At 39.2% G+C, this 13,529-nt stretch overlaps 1 protein-coding gene across 12 annotated transcripts in view; it reads right to left on the reverse strand.

Moving 5' to 3' along the window:
- The window catches only part of NRCAM (neuronal cell adhesion molecule), a 179,243-nt gene that overhangs the window by 118,937 nt on the left and 46,777 nt on the right, over window positions 1–13,529 (reverse strand). For all 12 annotated transcript variants that reach the window (XM_012720888.1, XM_012720886.1, XM_012720880.1 and 9 more), the window contains exon 2: window positions 7,312–7,382. The gene's annotated coding sequence lies outside the window, so the exon portion shown is untranslated. The remainder of the gene's footprint in view (window positions 1–7,311; window positions 7,383–13,529) is intronic.

Here is a 13,529-nt window from a genome sequence, read left to right on the forward strand (position 1 = left end):
TGTCTCCTCCATGCGAGGTGTTCTCTGCCTTCCCTTTTCTCCTTTTATTACCTGGTCACAGATCCCTTTCTTCACCACGCTAGCAGCTTCTGCCAGCAAGGCTTTTTACTCACCACAGTATCAACAGTTTTCTGGAAAAATGGATTTATCATTTCACCGCTTCTCTTTGTTGATCCTCCAATTCTTGTAGAATTCAAGCAAACCAAGGAAATGTATGTCTCATCACCAATGGGAATGCCTCTAGTTATTTTGATGAAATTCTCTTCTAAACATATCATATAACTAAAGCTTCTCTGAAAAATCCAATAAGATTATTTTTGCCAACTGTCTTTCACACCAAGTATGTGTTATAATGATTTAAACACTTTTCTGTGTACTCTGAATTCTAAAAGAGAAGCTTATGTAAATCCAAGGGCCAAGAAGTAATTCAATACTTTTCAATTTTTCAGAAATATTAATTGTGAGACAGACATAACTAATCATTTAAAAATAACAGTAACTTTGAGGGAAGATATCATTCATCAAGTAACGGAGTCGTGTGTTCTATGATCTCCAAAGTAGAGCTTTGAATTGTCTTTTCATTGAGAGTTCTAAATGGAGTAAAAACCTTCACTGGGATCATATTCTTGAAAATATCAGAATACTATCATTTACCATTTACTTTATTCAAAAATTAAATGAGATAAATAATGGTGACCTCACCATTTCTTCACATAATAGTTCCATATAGTAATTCCTATACATTAAATGTTTTTCTGACTAGGATTACTGTCTTCCCTGTCAAAATGCTATCACTGGTGGGCTCTCCCTGGTGGCGCAATGGGTTAAAGCACTGCATTATGAAGCTCTCCAAAGCCTTTACAGCTGGAATGCAATCCTCACCAGGGTGCTGACCACATGGCATGGCAGACCTCTTCTGACCACCTGTTGCTCTCCTCAGCAGTGTACTTTGTCGATCTGCCTGTTCTGCTTCCCATTCTGTCTCTGGTAAATCCTCTCACTGCCCCTGCACCTCTACCTCTGGCCTGTACCCTAGTTTTGTAAGCATAAATAAACAAATCTTAAAAAAAAAAAAAACAAAACAAGAAAAAACCCCGCTTTCACTGGCATCTCAAAACATACCCAGGGACCCCAGCACCACTGAACCATTTCTCCTATGCTTCAGCCCTCTTACGTCAATTTACAACATGACTTTCTCATTCATTTTTGCATTCTTGCTAGTTCTAAGGTGTGAAAGCTTTAAACATAGCAGTAGAATTTATGCTCAATCAACAAGCAAAAATGAATAAACAAAAACTCTCAAACAGTTATTATTTTCAAACCACTAGCCAGATAGAAGCACATCAACAAGGGCCTTTTTGGAAACCACCTATGAAAAAAATGTGTGGTTTAATGGATTCGTAATACAGCAAGAGAAGTCACAAGCCTGAATAAAGTTGACTGGAAACAGAATCGGCCTGGGTGAGCTGCTGGGAAACCCCAGCTCTGGGAAGAGTGGGTTCCAACTGAGAAGCCAAATTCACCACAGATCTAGCTAATGGACAGCCTATTTGCATCTCTCTCCCTGTATTATCAAGTGAACACTGCACCCCATTGGTATTTACTGCCTTTTAGCTTAAAAACAACTTTGCAAAGAACAGAAATGAAAGCACGCACTCATCCACAGGATGGATAACACCAAGTGTTTCTGCTGAGCCAGAAGAGCACCCTTTCTACAAACTTCATAGCTTATAGGGTCCCTGCTAAATTACAATGTAAAACTCTTGTGTGAGGAAATTCTGTAAAACATCTGCTAGGTCTGTGGTTTTATTTCTGGGGGCAATGGTGTGAAGCAGACACACAGAGACATGAGCACATGTGAGGAGCGGTCCATACTGCCCACCTTGGGTGCAGTATCGGCTCAAGGAGGCATCGCAGGAACACATTAATCAACACATTCAAGGCATGCATTAATCAACACCGCGACGTCGGCTGGCAAGTCCCATTGTTTAACCATGCATGCTAAAGACACGAAGCGGCAATACGAATGTGAATTTCTACCATGTTGCAGGAAACAAAACCCTTTTCAGGATGGGCCCCATGCACCATATCCTACTCCATTCTCTGAATAGAAATCATTCTCTCCTGTATTTGTGCTAGTTTATGGACTTGCTTTCTGCAACAGTAAAGCAGAAACAAAGACGCTTTATAGAACAGTGAAGTTTGACAAAAGCTGTAGAAATGCCTTCTGCAGATATGAAAACTTGCATCCTTCCAAGCGATTTTTCTTTGCCTTACAAAATGAATGCTGTTGTGAAAGGCAAAACAAAACAAAACAAAATAAAGCAGGGGGAGAAGTCCAAGCATCTATTTGTGTATGCAGTCAGATGTGACAGCGACATACTGCACTACCAGCAGGGGCCTGGGCCTGGCCTCCTGCTCCACACTGGGTTTTATTTTCCTCCTGGGTAGTTCCCTAGATAACCCTCCTGTCAGGATTTGACTCCCTCCAAAAGCAGCCAGGGATGAAATGTCCAGATGCTGGAAGGCAGTGATCTGATAACGCTCCCGTAGAAGCTAGGCCCACATTTCTACCTCTGTGTCCTGTACACAGACATGAACACTTACAGCTTTGCAGCATTCTCACCCAGAGTACCTCGCTCAGTAAGTTATAGGACCCAGTTAAAGTTCAATCATTATTGATTTTGATCATGGGAATGCTGAACATAAAAAACATTCTGCGAGAATAAAGATATCAGGGGTTTTATTCCAACAGAGGTTGTATTTTTTGGGAATGAGGGGTAAAAGCAGGAGCTCCCCTTTTCCAGTGGCACACAGTTGTAGTCACTTCAGTGAATCTACAACTTAAAGTCCATGGCCTGCTGACTTAGTCTTATCTCATCCTCAGCTCTCATTCCCGTGACTCTAGAAAACATTTTAAAACTACAAGGCAAAAGCGCAGAGAAAATGTACAGGAAATATCCACAAGAAGCAATTTGCAAAGGTCACTGAATCAGCCCTTCTGTGTATAAACACTAAGCTGCTACACAGATCCTGTACTGGGGTGACTCAGGCAATTTTCTCTCTCTAATTTCAAAGCAGATATTTCTTCCCACTGACCATCATGGGTGGAGAAGGGAGGACACATAGAAGTTGCCTGATTCCTTGTGCTGGCTCTCTGCGTTAACTGCTGCTATCACAAAAAACGTAAAGCCAACACCGTCTTTACTCTCCCTCTTTCCCCTCTCTCTCTCTGGAAAGAAAGTTGATGTCTTTTAGATGCCTTTCAACTGCTCTTTCTAAGATTTCAGAAACAGCCACCACACTGGGCATTCCAGAGCAGTGGAAGGAGGACAGGGTGCTTTCCAAAGAAAAAAGAATTACAAGGGTTCAATACAGGGAAGGCCTGTTCAATAAAGGCAGCGCCATCACAGATGCCTTAATAATTCAGAGATAATACCAGGAATGTATTATAATTCGTCCTCCCAACAGACATCCTGTGTGAGGTCTGATGTGCTTCCGTCTGGCCCTCAGGCTCGGGTGTGACACAAACTCCATCCACATAGCAACGGGAAGTTGGTCCGCTGTGACGGAAGAACACAATGTTCCTTGTCCCTCTGTCTTTCTCTTCCAGGAATGCTGCTCTTGGGTGGTGAGCAATCATTCCGTGAAGAGCTCTGTCACAACCACAGTGTGGGGACTTTTCAGGAGATCTCTCTGAGCAGAAATCAGCTCAGCTTTCCTTCGGGATGTGTGGTGAGAGGGAACAAATCAATAACAAAAGCTCATTCTGGTTTTCTAGCTGACAAAGCACCTATTCTGTCTTAATTGTATAAAACAAAAATATGAATATGCTCTGCTTATATTTAGATTTAGATCCTTGGTTTCTGCAAGTTGTAGGTTTTCCAGGGTAACTCTTTTATTCATGAATGTTTCATCTCTAGTTTGGAGACATGAGTATTCCTTTGTGAAGGTCTATACCGCCTAGATTTGACTGTTGTCAAGTAACATGAGATGAAATTTCCAAGCTTAAAATGATCCTCTAAAACAGAATTTTGATAGATCTCTTCATGTGTCAAATAGTATTGAAAATAGTAGTCCTGTTTGGGCTTTGTAATAAAATGGTAGTGCATGTTAACAAATCAACTTAAGGATGAGATAAATATTTTTTACTGTTGTCAAGTTTTGTATTATCTACTCAGAATATAATTGCCATTCTCCTAAACTATGTGTATAATTTTTAAAAGTTACAAATACAAGGGAAAGAACTACCAAAGCGCATTAAAAAATAATTCTGAAATCTGTTAGATTTTTCTTTTCACATAATTTGCCAAATGGAAACACCTTTTAAGATGTAGTATGGCCATTATTCTTCTTCACACTCTTATGAACTAAACTTATACAACTGTAGCCAGAATAGAACTCCAGCTACATAGAGTTGCTCAGGAGAGCATGTCCCTCCTAGCTCTGGCTGCTTAGTGAGATTCCACCTTCAGCAGAACTGCATTTTTTTTTAAAGATTTATTTATTTATGCATACAGAACTGGGATACAGGCCAGAGGTGCAGGGGTGGTGAGAGGATTCACCAGAGACAGAGTGGGGAGCAGAACAGGCAGATGTACTGAAATACACTGCTGAGGGGAGCAGCAGGTGGGCCAGGAAAGGTCTACTCTGCTGTGTGGGTCACCTTCAGGGTGGTGTTCGAACTCATACTGAAGTGGCTTTAACTTCTTAGTGTCGTGCTTTAACCCACCACCAGGGAGGGCCCAGCAGAGCTGCATTTTAACTCAAGATATCCAAGCCAGGTTGAGGGTGTATTTTTTTTGGAGGGTATTTACATCTAAGTGTCAATGATGAATGTGGACAGTTTCATACACAGAGGGCAGAGGTGGGGGCTGCAAATCAATGTTTTGCCTGCTCACACCTTTGGGATATGAAGCTTGCTATTGAACGTGGGAAAAAGTACTAAAAACTCTAAGGAGTTACAAAAAAAAAAAAAACAACTTTCTTATTCTAATGTTAGAGGCTGAATTCTTGAATAGCCTGGGGACAGTATGAATACAAGTGTGCTTTAGAATCTGAGGAAGTTTCAGGGACTCTTTGTAAAGCAAGGGAAAGAAATGGGGAAGACACCCAGTATTTAGTTTCAACCACATTAAACAATTCACAAAGATAAAATGGGATATTTTAGTGGGTCTAACAGTGTCTGGCAAATGAAAAGTTCACTTTAGCCACTTAACAAAAAGCTAGTGAAAAGGAAATGAGACGTATGTTTTGAGAAAGGTGGAATGGAACCTTTTTTCTTTTTTCCAGAAGATAAGAGATTTAAAATCAAAAGCTTCTTGTACAATGAAAGAAAAAGAAAATAATGTAGCAGTCATGAAATCTCCCTTAGAAACTACCTGAGTGTCCCTTAAAAGTGTAAAGCACCCAGGGCCTCCCTGGTGGCACAGGGGTTAAAGTCTCAGAGCTACCAAGCTACAGCTGCCACAACCACTGCAACACAGTTTGACCCCCGGCCAGGGAGCTGACCCACATGGCCCAGCAGACCTCTCCTGTCTCACCTGCTGCTCTCTTTTGTAATATGTTTCAGTATATCTACCTGTTCTGCTCCCCACTCTGTCTCTGGTGAGTCCTCTCACCTACCTCTACACCCCTTACCTCTGACCTAAACCCCAGTTCTTACATGCATAAAGAAATAAAAATAAATCTTTAAAAAAAGTGTAAAGCAAACAGCTTCTGTTGGTCCTTGCTGTTGCCTTACACAGGGCACCTTGCATTCATTCCTGGTCCTGCCACTGCCTTGTCTTCATATATTTTCTTCTTTCACTCAAAACTACCATTTACTGTCTCTCTCTCTCTTTCCTAGGTCTCACAGTACCTAGGAATCCACAGAAGACTTTAGCCTACTATATAGCTACTATATATACTATATACCTACTACAAATACATTTTATTGATGGGCCATCTTACCTGACACCATTACTAATGCTTAATTCCTAACAATTACAATTGGTACATACAGACTTCCCTGTTCCTGCAGAAATAGATGAAACGTAATCTTACATCACTTTATTGTATTAAATATGCACACTCGTTAGGGGCATAGCAACACTTTAAAAAATAATCTATCTTACATTAACTAAAGGAGCTTTCTATTCAAAGCACCATTTATACAAAATTAAAGCCCTTCTGATATTGGTCATAATTACCTAACTCAGACATCTTGCTAGTTTTTACTTATTTTCACTTTTCAAGGCCTCCTCAAGCAGAACAAAGCAACATTTTTAGCTTCCAGGCTACTGATCTGGGGGTATCTGATGGTATTCTGAAACACCATAATAACTAGTCAGTCACATGAAATCAGTTTCAGTACAACACAATGGAAGCAGATTCAACTGAGGCATGAACCATTTCCTCTTAAATACAAAATGGCATCTGAATGCATCAACTTAAGAATTCTCAAGGACAAGGGACAATAAGCTTGTAGGAGTTTATGACCTCAACATCTTGTATAAAAAATATGCTGTTTTTTTTTTTTTTCATAATTAAATGCCACAGTTTATTTGTTCAGGAAAGCCTTAGAGGTAGAGGACTAAACATCTTAACAATCATGCTCTCATAAATTCCTTAAGAAACCCATTATTGGTTGAGATATAATCCTCTGAACTGTGTTCCAGATCTCCAAGTAAGATATTTTTTATCAAATTCAATACTATAATGGATGGCCTTTCAGAAGGCATCATAGGCCTGGCAGAGTTCATTTTAGAGCTGATAATCCTAAAACACATGAATGGGAAGGGGGTGGGTAGTGAGGGTGGGAAGTGAGGGGTAGGAAAGGGACTTTTAAAGCATAAGTCACATATCTAAGTAGTTATTTTAACTTCCCAAATAGCCTCTTGTATTATTTTGACTTCTAAGATGAAAAAAAAAATCATGTCTAAATGGTATGTTCCCAGGAAATTTTTGATACATGATTAAAAGTAAATTAAAAATTATTCTACGATTTCAAGCCTTTAATTCTTTTAGAAGCTTATAGTTTATTAGCAATGCTTTTATTTTACTGTGCATTTTCTGCACTTTATAATTCACAATTTAGTAAAACAAAATTCTTATTACTATGAAGAATTTCTTCCCCATGCATTTGATCTATACCCTTTGACAAGCAATATGATTAATGTTTTTGCATCCATTTTATCATAATGTTCCACTTTACCGTGCTTTCTTGACTGAAAAGTATCAAGTATGGTAATAACATTGTATAATCACATTTTATGATAGAACTCCTTTAACTACTTACTAATTTAACTGTTTAAGACAATAAACTCCTACCTCTGAAGAAGGTCTTGTCTGGAGAAGTACGCTTCCTTTTAATTCTTTAGGCCAAACTTCTTAGCATTGCTCTGTGGGTTGAAGAGTAGGGGGAAATGTTAACAAGACATTTGTCTTCAATCACAGCAGATTGTCAATACATTAACTCCACTGACTCCCTGATGGGAAATACAATTACAGAGGGAGCCCTGCAAGGAAAGACAAATTATGAATAGATTTGCCAAAACATATCTCTGCTGGTTTCAATCAAATGTGACAGCAGAGAGGTGACTGGAATGCTGGTGGCCATCACAATCCCAAACAAAAGAGCCATGTCTGTGTCCTTTTCAATTTAGGGGGGTAGAAGAGTCTGTCATACCCGTACACAGTGTGGCTGAAATACTTTCATGCAGTGAAGTTATTAATATTACTATTTTATCTTCACTTAAATTTTCTAGTAAGGAAAGGAGAAATTCTTCTGATCATGTGTACATGGCCTCAAGGGTCCCAGGAGGGCCCCAAAGAGAGGGTAGCAGCAGCCAGGATGGGAGAAGCCCCACCTGGAGCTTGACAAAGACTATGGACAGCTCAGCGCTTAATCGTCTCCAACCCGCCTCTGCTCAGCCTCAGTGTTCCCTTTGCAAATATTCCAGCTGAGAGTCAGCCAGAAAAAGACAGCATAATAGGGAGTAGCAATCCAGAGTTGAGAACATTAGGTTTCTTTTTATTTAGACAACCAGTACAGTGATGCCACAGTTTTCTAAGGGGGGATTGCTGGCTTTATGGACTTTGGGTTTTTTTGAAACAGAAGTCACACTATCAACCATTGAAAAACCTTTCAGAGAAGAGAAACAATCATCAATTCAGGGAATCCCGGCTGCACTCAAATATTAAGACAACTATGAATCACAAACTCATTCCATTAGTAAAATGGTATGTAATCATCTCAGATGTTACCACTTATACATGCATTACAAACTATTTTCTGTACTAAAGTGCAAAAAGCTTTTTATCTTAATTACATGTAATCTGACTCAGATTTTTATTAATCTGATGTAATGGCATTTTATCGGGACAAAATGTTAATGTTGGATACGTCAGTGATTTTTCCTTGGAATTCAAGCCAATTTTGAAGTTATAGATGTTTTCTTTTCTTGTCATTTCATTCCTACTTTTGAAAAATTCTCTAGAGGTATGTGTAGAGAGAGCTAAGAATTTGAAGCTACAGCTACAGTAAGTTAATTCAACTAATTTATATCTAATATTTAAGGTATCTGTCAATACTGAATAAAAGTAAGGAAATAAAGAATAAAAATTAACAAGACATGTTTCTTATCATAAGGCATCACAGTTCATACACCGTTGGGAAAAAGTAAGACCTACAATCAACCACTATAAAACATAGTATTTATAGATTATCAGGAGCATATAGAAAAGGGATAATTAAATATACAAGGCAGCATCAACAGAAGACAACACTTGAGTCGAATGTTAACAAGAGGTAGGAAGGGCATTCCAAATTGAGGGAGAGGGAAGGGCAGGCGCTCTGGCCATGACCGAGGGAGGGGTATGTTCCCAAAGGTAAAGCAAGGCTGCTATAATGGTGGCCAAAGAGGCGAGGCTACAGGAGTCATGTGGAACCATGGTGCAAATGTTCTTGAGCACGAACTAACCCATGAATCTAGGCTGGAACTTGAGAACAATACAGACCTACTGAAATTGCTAGGCAAGAAGAAAGAACACTTACCACTAGTGTCAGTTATTCAGTATGGGAGGATAGAGATTGGAAAGTGGACCACTTAGGGGTGTTTCAGTAACCAACAGACAAGATTCTTGCTTCTAGGGGTAACCCCTTCGTCCTCCCAAGGCTCATATGCAGCAAGCACCGACTTGAGTTTCCCCAGGCTCAACACAGATTTGCACCTAAGCACTGATTTAGGGTTGACAACACAGATTGAACCATGATTATTGCATAACATTTTACTTTATTCATGGAATAATTTTTTAATTTTCATCATCCTAGTATGTGAGTGAACCTTTACAGGTAGAACTTGATAGCGTCAGCATGTGGAAGTGCCTTCATTTTTCTTTTCATTTTTCTTTTCTCCAGCCCGCTACATTTTTCCATCATTTCTCTGCCCAGGGCAGTAAGCTCTGTACTTCTGACCCTGCCTGAGAGCTGAGGCAAATGACTTAGCCCAGTGTTGTGCCTGACCCTAGGGAAATCCCTTCCTGTTACAGAACACATCCAGTAACAGCCTTGGGTCAGCCTTTCCCTTTGCATTGCAGTGTTAGTGTAAGGTCTGTCCATTTGGGGTTTAAGGAAACTGAACTCTTAGCAGAATACTTTGCTTGTAGGCCATTCAAACCAACCTCACTCACTTGGGCAAAGGATGAATACTTGTCCACATGTATTTCCTTTGAGGATTTCAAAGGCAGAGCATAATGTAAGCCTTGGGGCCCCTGGTCAAAATACATCACATTCCTTTATCTCTAAATAAGTACAGTAAGGCAGACATGCAACTCAAAATGGTAGCCGTTACCCTTCATTGGTAAAGTATCTTTCAGAACAAATTTCCATATACAATAAAATCAACAGAAACCTAAAGAGTGTGTTAGCTAGTTCAAGTAGCTTAGGAGAATTTTACCCCAACAACTTGGCATTCTTCACTGTGTCTGAAGCACCTGTAAGACATTGCTAGGGAGCGATTGCTGAACATGTATATCACAGGGGACTGGAGGCTACAATTAAGTATTGGGGCATAAACCAACTAAGGACACATCAAAGAAATTAAATTTTACTGCAATTTTTGTCTGGAAGAGATAAGATAATTAATATTACTGGACTACTATGGTGTCTCAGACCTTAGATATATATTATATATATATATATATATACACACATATATATCTATACATTTACATATATATGTTTTAACATATATATGTGTGTGTGTATATATATTTTGTAGATGACACATCAATTCCATAAGGGCTTATGGAATTATTATTTGTATCATTGTTGCTTTGATACAAAAGCAGATGCAAAAAAAAAAAAAAGAGATTAAGTGAATGACCCTAGTTACAAAGCTAGCAAGTACTATATGTGGCATATTATATTCTGGTCCTTATCCCAAACTGGTGCTTTTTAAAAATTACCCTAAAGCTCTACAGAGAGGCCAGGAAAGACATGGAGTGGGGTCACTACTGTGATTTAAGGGAAAGACAACAGAAGAGGGAGATGTCAGAGTGGTCAGATCAAGAGAGAGGCATCCAGGAAAAGGCAGAATAAGGACTCAGAACGAAAGGAGACAGGACAACAGGGTTAAATCCACAGGAGGATGCAAATGAAGAACTTGGGAGCTATCAGCAGGGGAGGCCCCAAGTCCCAAGCTGGTGCTAACACCACCTCCCCAAGGAGACTGTTCCAGCTTTCAGTGACAGCTCCTGCACTATCCTCTCTATGCCTCTCGCCATGTATTGTTTTTATTAATAACGTTTCACATCAGCAGCAGGTATGAAATACCACTCAGTATGGTATAAAAAAAAGGCATTTTTCAACATAAATTTTAAAGAGGAGTGAAAGGACTTTTGATAAATTTTGAATTGTTTTTAGTATAAATTCAATTTTAGGCAAAAATACTCTGACAAGAGCACATACATAATTTTGTCTATATATGGGTTCTCACAGGCATTGTGTGGGAGTATTACTTCATCCTTGCTTACATTTAATATTCATTGGGCACTGCCACATTTTTAACCTCTCGGTGATGATTTAAATCCTCAAGCCTTCACAAGGACCACCAAAGGACTATGTATTAATTGTACTACCATGTCAGCAATTATGCCAGACATTTCCCGGGAATGCAGTTTTGTTACATTCATTACTCTTGCTTTGACAACTGTGTCAATGGGCTTTCAACACCCTGAAATACATTTAGGTGGACAGAATAGGGTAATACATCACTGCTAAGAATTATTTTTCCAATAACAAAGTAACACTTTATTTATTTATTTTACTATACTACAATCAACTTATCCTATTAAAGAATAACAGTCCTAAGTTAAACGGTCAAGATGAGATCTGGTATAATTTAAAAGTAGCCTTCAGAAAAGATGAACAACATCTAGGTGAAATATACTGTGGCTGGAGGCCACAGTACACACACACACACAAACACACAATAAACCAATAACAATAAAAGCAATTCAGCTGTGCATAACATTAAAAATCCCAATAATTAAAAAAGTGAACACTTGCCTTAATTACTGATGGAAAACAAAATAAAAAACTTCCTAATCACCATGAAATAAACCAAACTACTGATTGATAAAAAAAAAATGTCTTGCAGAATTTTTTAAAAGTGGTTATCCGCCCTCCCTAGTGGCGCAGCGGGTTGAAGCACAGCACTGAGAAGCTAAAAGCCACTTCCACATAAGTTCTATTCCCGCCTCCCCCAGAGGTGACCACATGGTGTGGCAGACCTCTCCTGACCCGCCCTCAGCAGTGTACTTCGTCGATCTGCCGGTTCTGCTCCCCACTCTGTCTCTCGTGAAGCCTCTCGCCGCCCCTGAGCCTCTGGCCTGTGCCCCACTTCTGTATGCATCCATAATATTCAATACAACTGATTAATCTGTTAACGCAAACAGTAAACATTAAAATCTTCTTCGGATTATATTTTCTGGTAATGTGAGGACACTAAAAATGCTTACTCTGTTTCTCATATAGCTCATATAGCAAATGGTAGATTACATTCAAATAGCCAACATTTGAACTCTCAGGTTAATTCTATTCTCAGCTGTGACAATTTTATTTCCTGTTTACATTCTTAACAATAAATATAGCTTAGAAATACTTCTCAGAACATAAATTATTAAATGCAACAATATATTTATAACTGCAACTACTATGTATTCATATAGCATGAAACTGTTTTTGCTTTTTTTATCACTATAAAAATGAGATAAATTTATGCTTATTTTTAATCTTTGTCTTTAACAGTATTTTAGCAATATAAAAATCACCAACTCTTCTTTTTCTTTGACTTCCTGATTTTGACATGATTCTTGGACTAAATTTGGAGTCCATTCATACTTATTAACTGGTGAGAAAAGGATAAACAAACAACCCTATTAAAATTGGCATTTGTCTTTGGTTTCTCTGGGGTAGGTCTGTCAACCAGCAGGCTACTTCAGTTTGGCATGGCAAAAAGCCAAAATCATCTTGAAGCCAGTTTATCCCACTTCAACAGTGTAGGAAACATGATATTTCTCCATAAGCAGAAAACAGAGTCTGGAAGAAGAAGGTTCTCTGAGTACCTCTCCCAACCACCACCTTGGAGAATTTAGGTCTGGGAATACTGAGTTGTCATTTTTGGCCTCAAAAGCATCAAGTTTAGCACCCAATGCAATCTATTCTTGCAAGACCAGTAAGCCTGTTGGGATTTGAGACCAACCACAAGATATGCCCAACTTAAAAAGGCAGGGAGAAAGCAAGGCCTGGATCTATTCTGATGAGAAATTTGCTGCTGAACCAAAGTACATCATGCTTTGCTTTTCAGAGAAATGAAATCAAGGATCCCTAGATAAATCAACGTGAACTGATTGAAGAATTATCACTCCCAGAAATTTTTTACTAACTCAAGTGACACCATCCTTTGCTACTTGTAGACTAGAGAGAAAACATCCGGTGTAGCAAATTATATTGCTGTATAGCATGTTGGAGATATGCCATCTCTCTGCAGCAAGGTTGTCACCTAGAAACATTGTTGCAGCACTTCGTGGCACACAGCTTATGACACATTGCATGGTTTCATAGGAGGAATGACAGTCACTGGAATTCACCCCACTGGAAATCCAGTGGATAGTAATGGCTAGCTGCTGTTCACAGTGTCACACCTGCTTCTAGCTGTTAGAGTGGCTGTGAGAAAATCGTCTACACTTCCAAATCCCGTTGGGTATAGGTGAGACTTGGGATGTAAGGGAGCTAATACACACCATTTGTTTGCCTGGATTTTTTTTTTTTTAAGAATTGTTTATTTAGACATACAGAACTGGAGTACAGGCCAGAGGTGCAGGGGCAGTAAGAGGATTCACCACAGATAGAGGGGGCGCAGAACAGGCAGGTTGATGAAGTACACTGCTGAGGGGAGATGAGTAACATGGTGAAGTATCTCTAGGATAATGCTGGGTCAACAGTGGACATGGTATTATGAGGTTATTAAATTTTTTCCTTGAAG

The sequence above is a fragment of the Condylura cristata genome, unplaced genomic scaffold (genome assembly GCF_000260355.1).
Source record: "Condylura cristata isolate star-nosed mole 26May11 unplaced genomic scaffold, ConCri1.0 scaffold00005, whole genome shotgun sequence".
Taxonomy (NCBI): domain Eukaryota; kingdom Metazoa; phylum Chordata; class Mammalia; order Eulipotyphla; family Talpidae; genus Condylura; species Condylura cristata.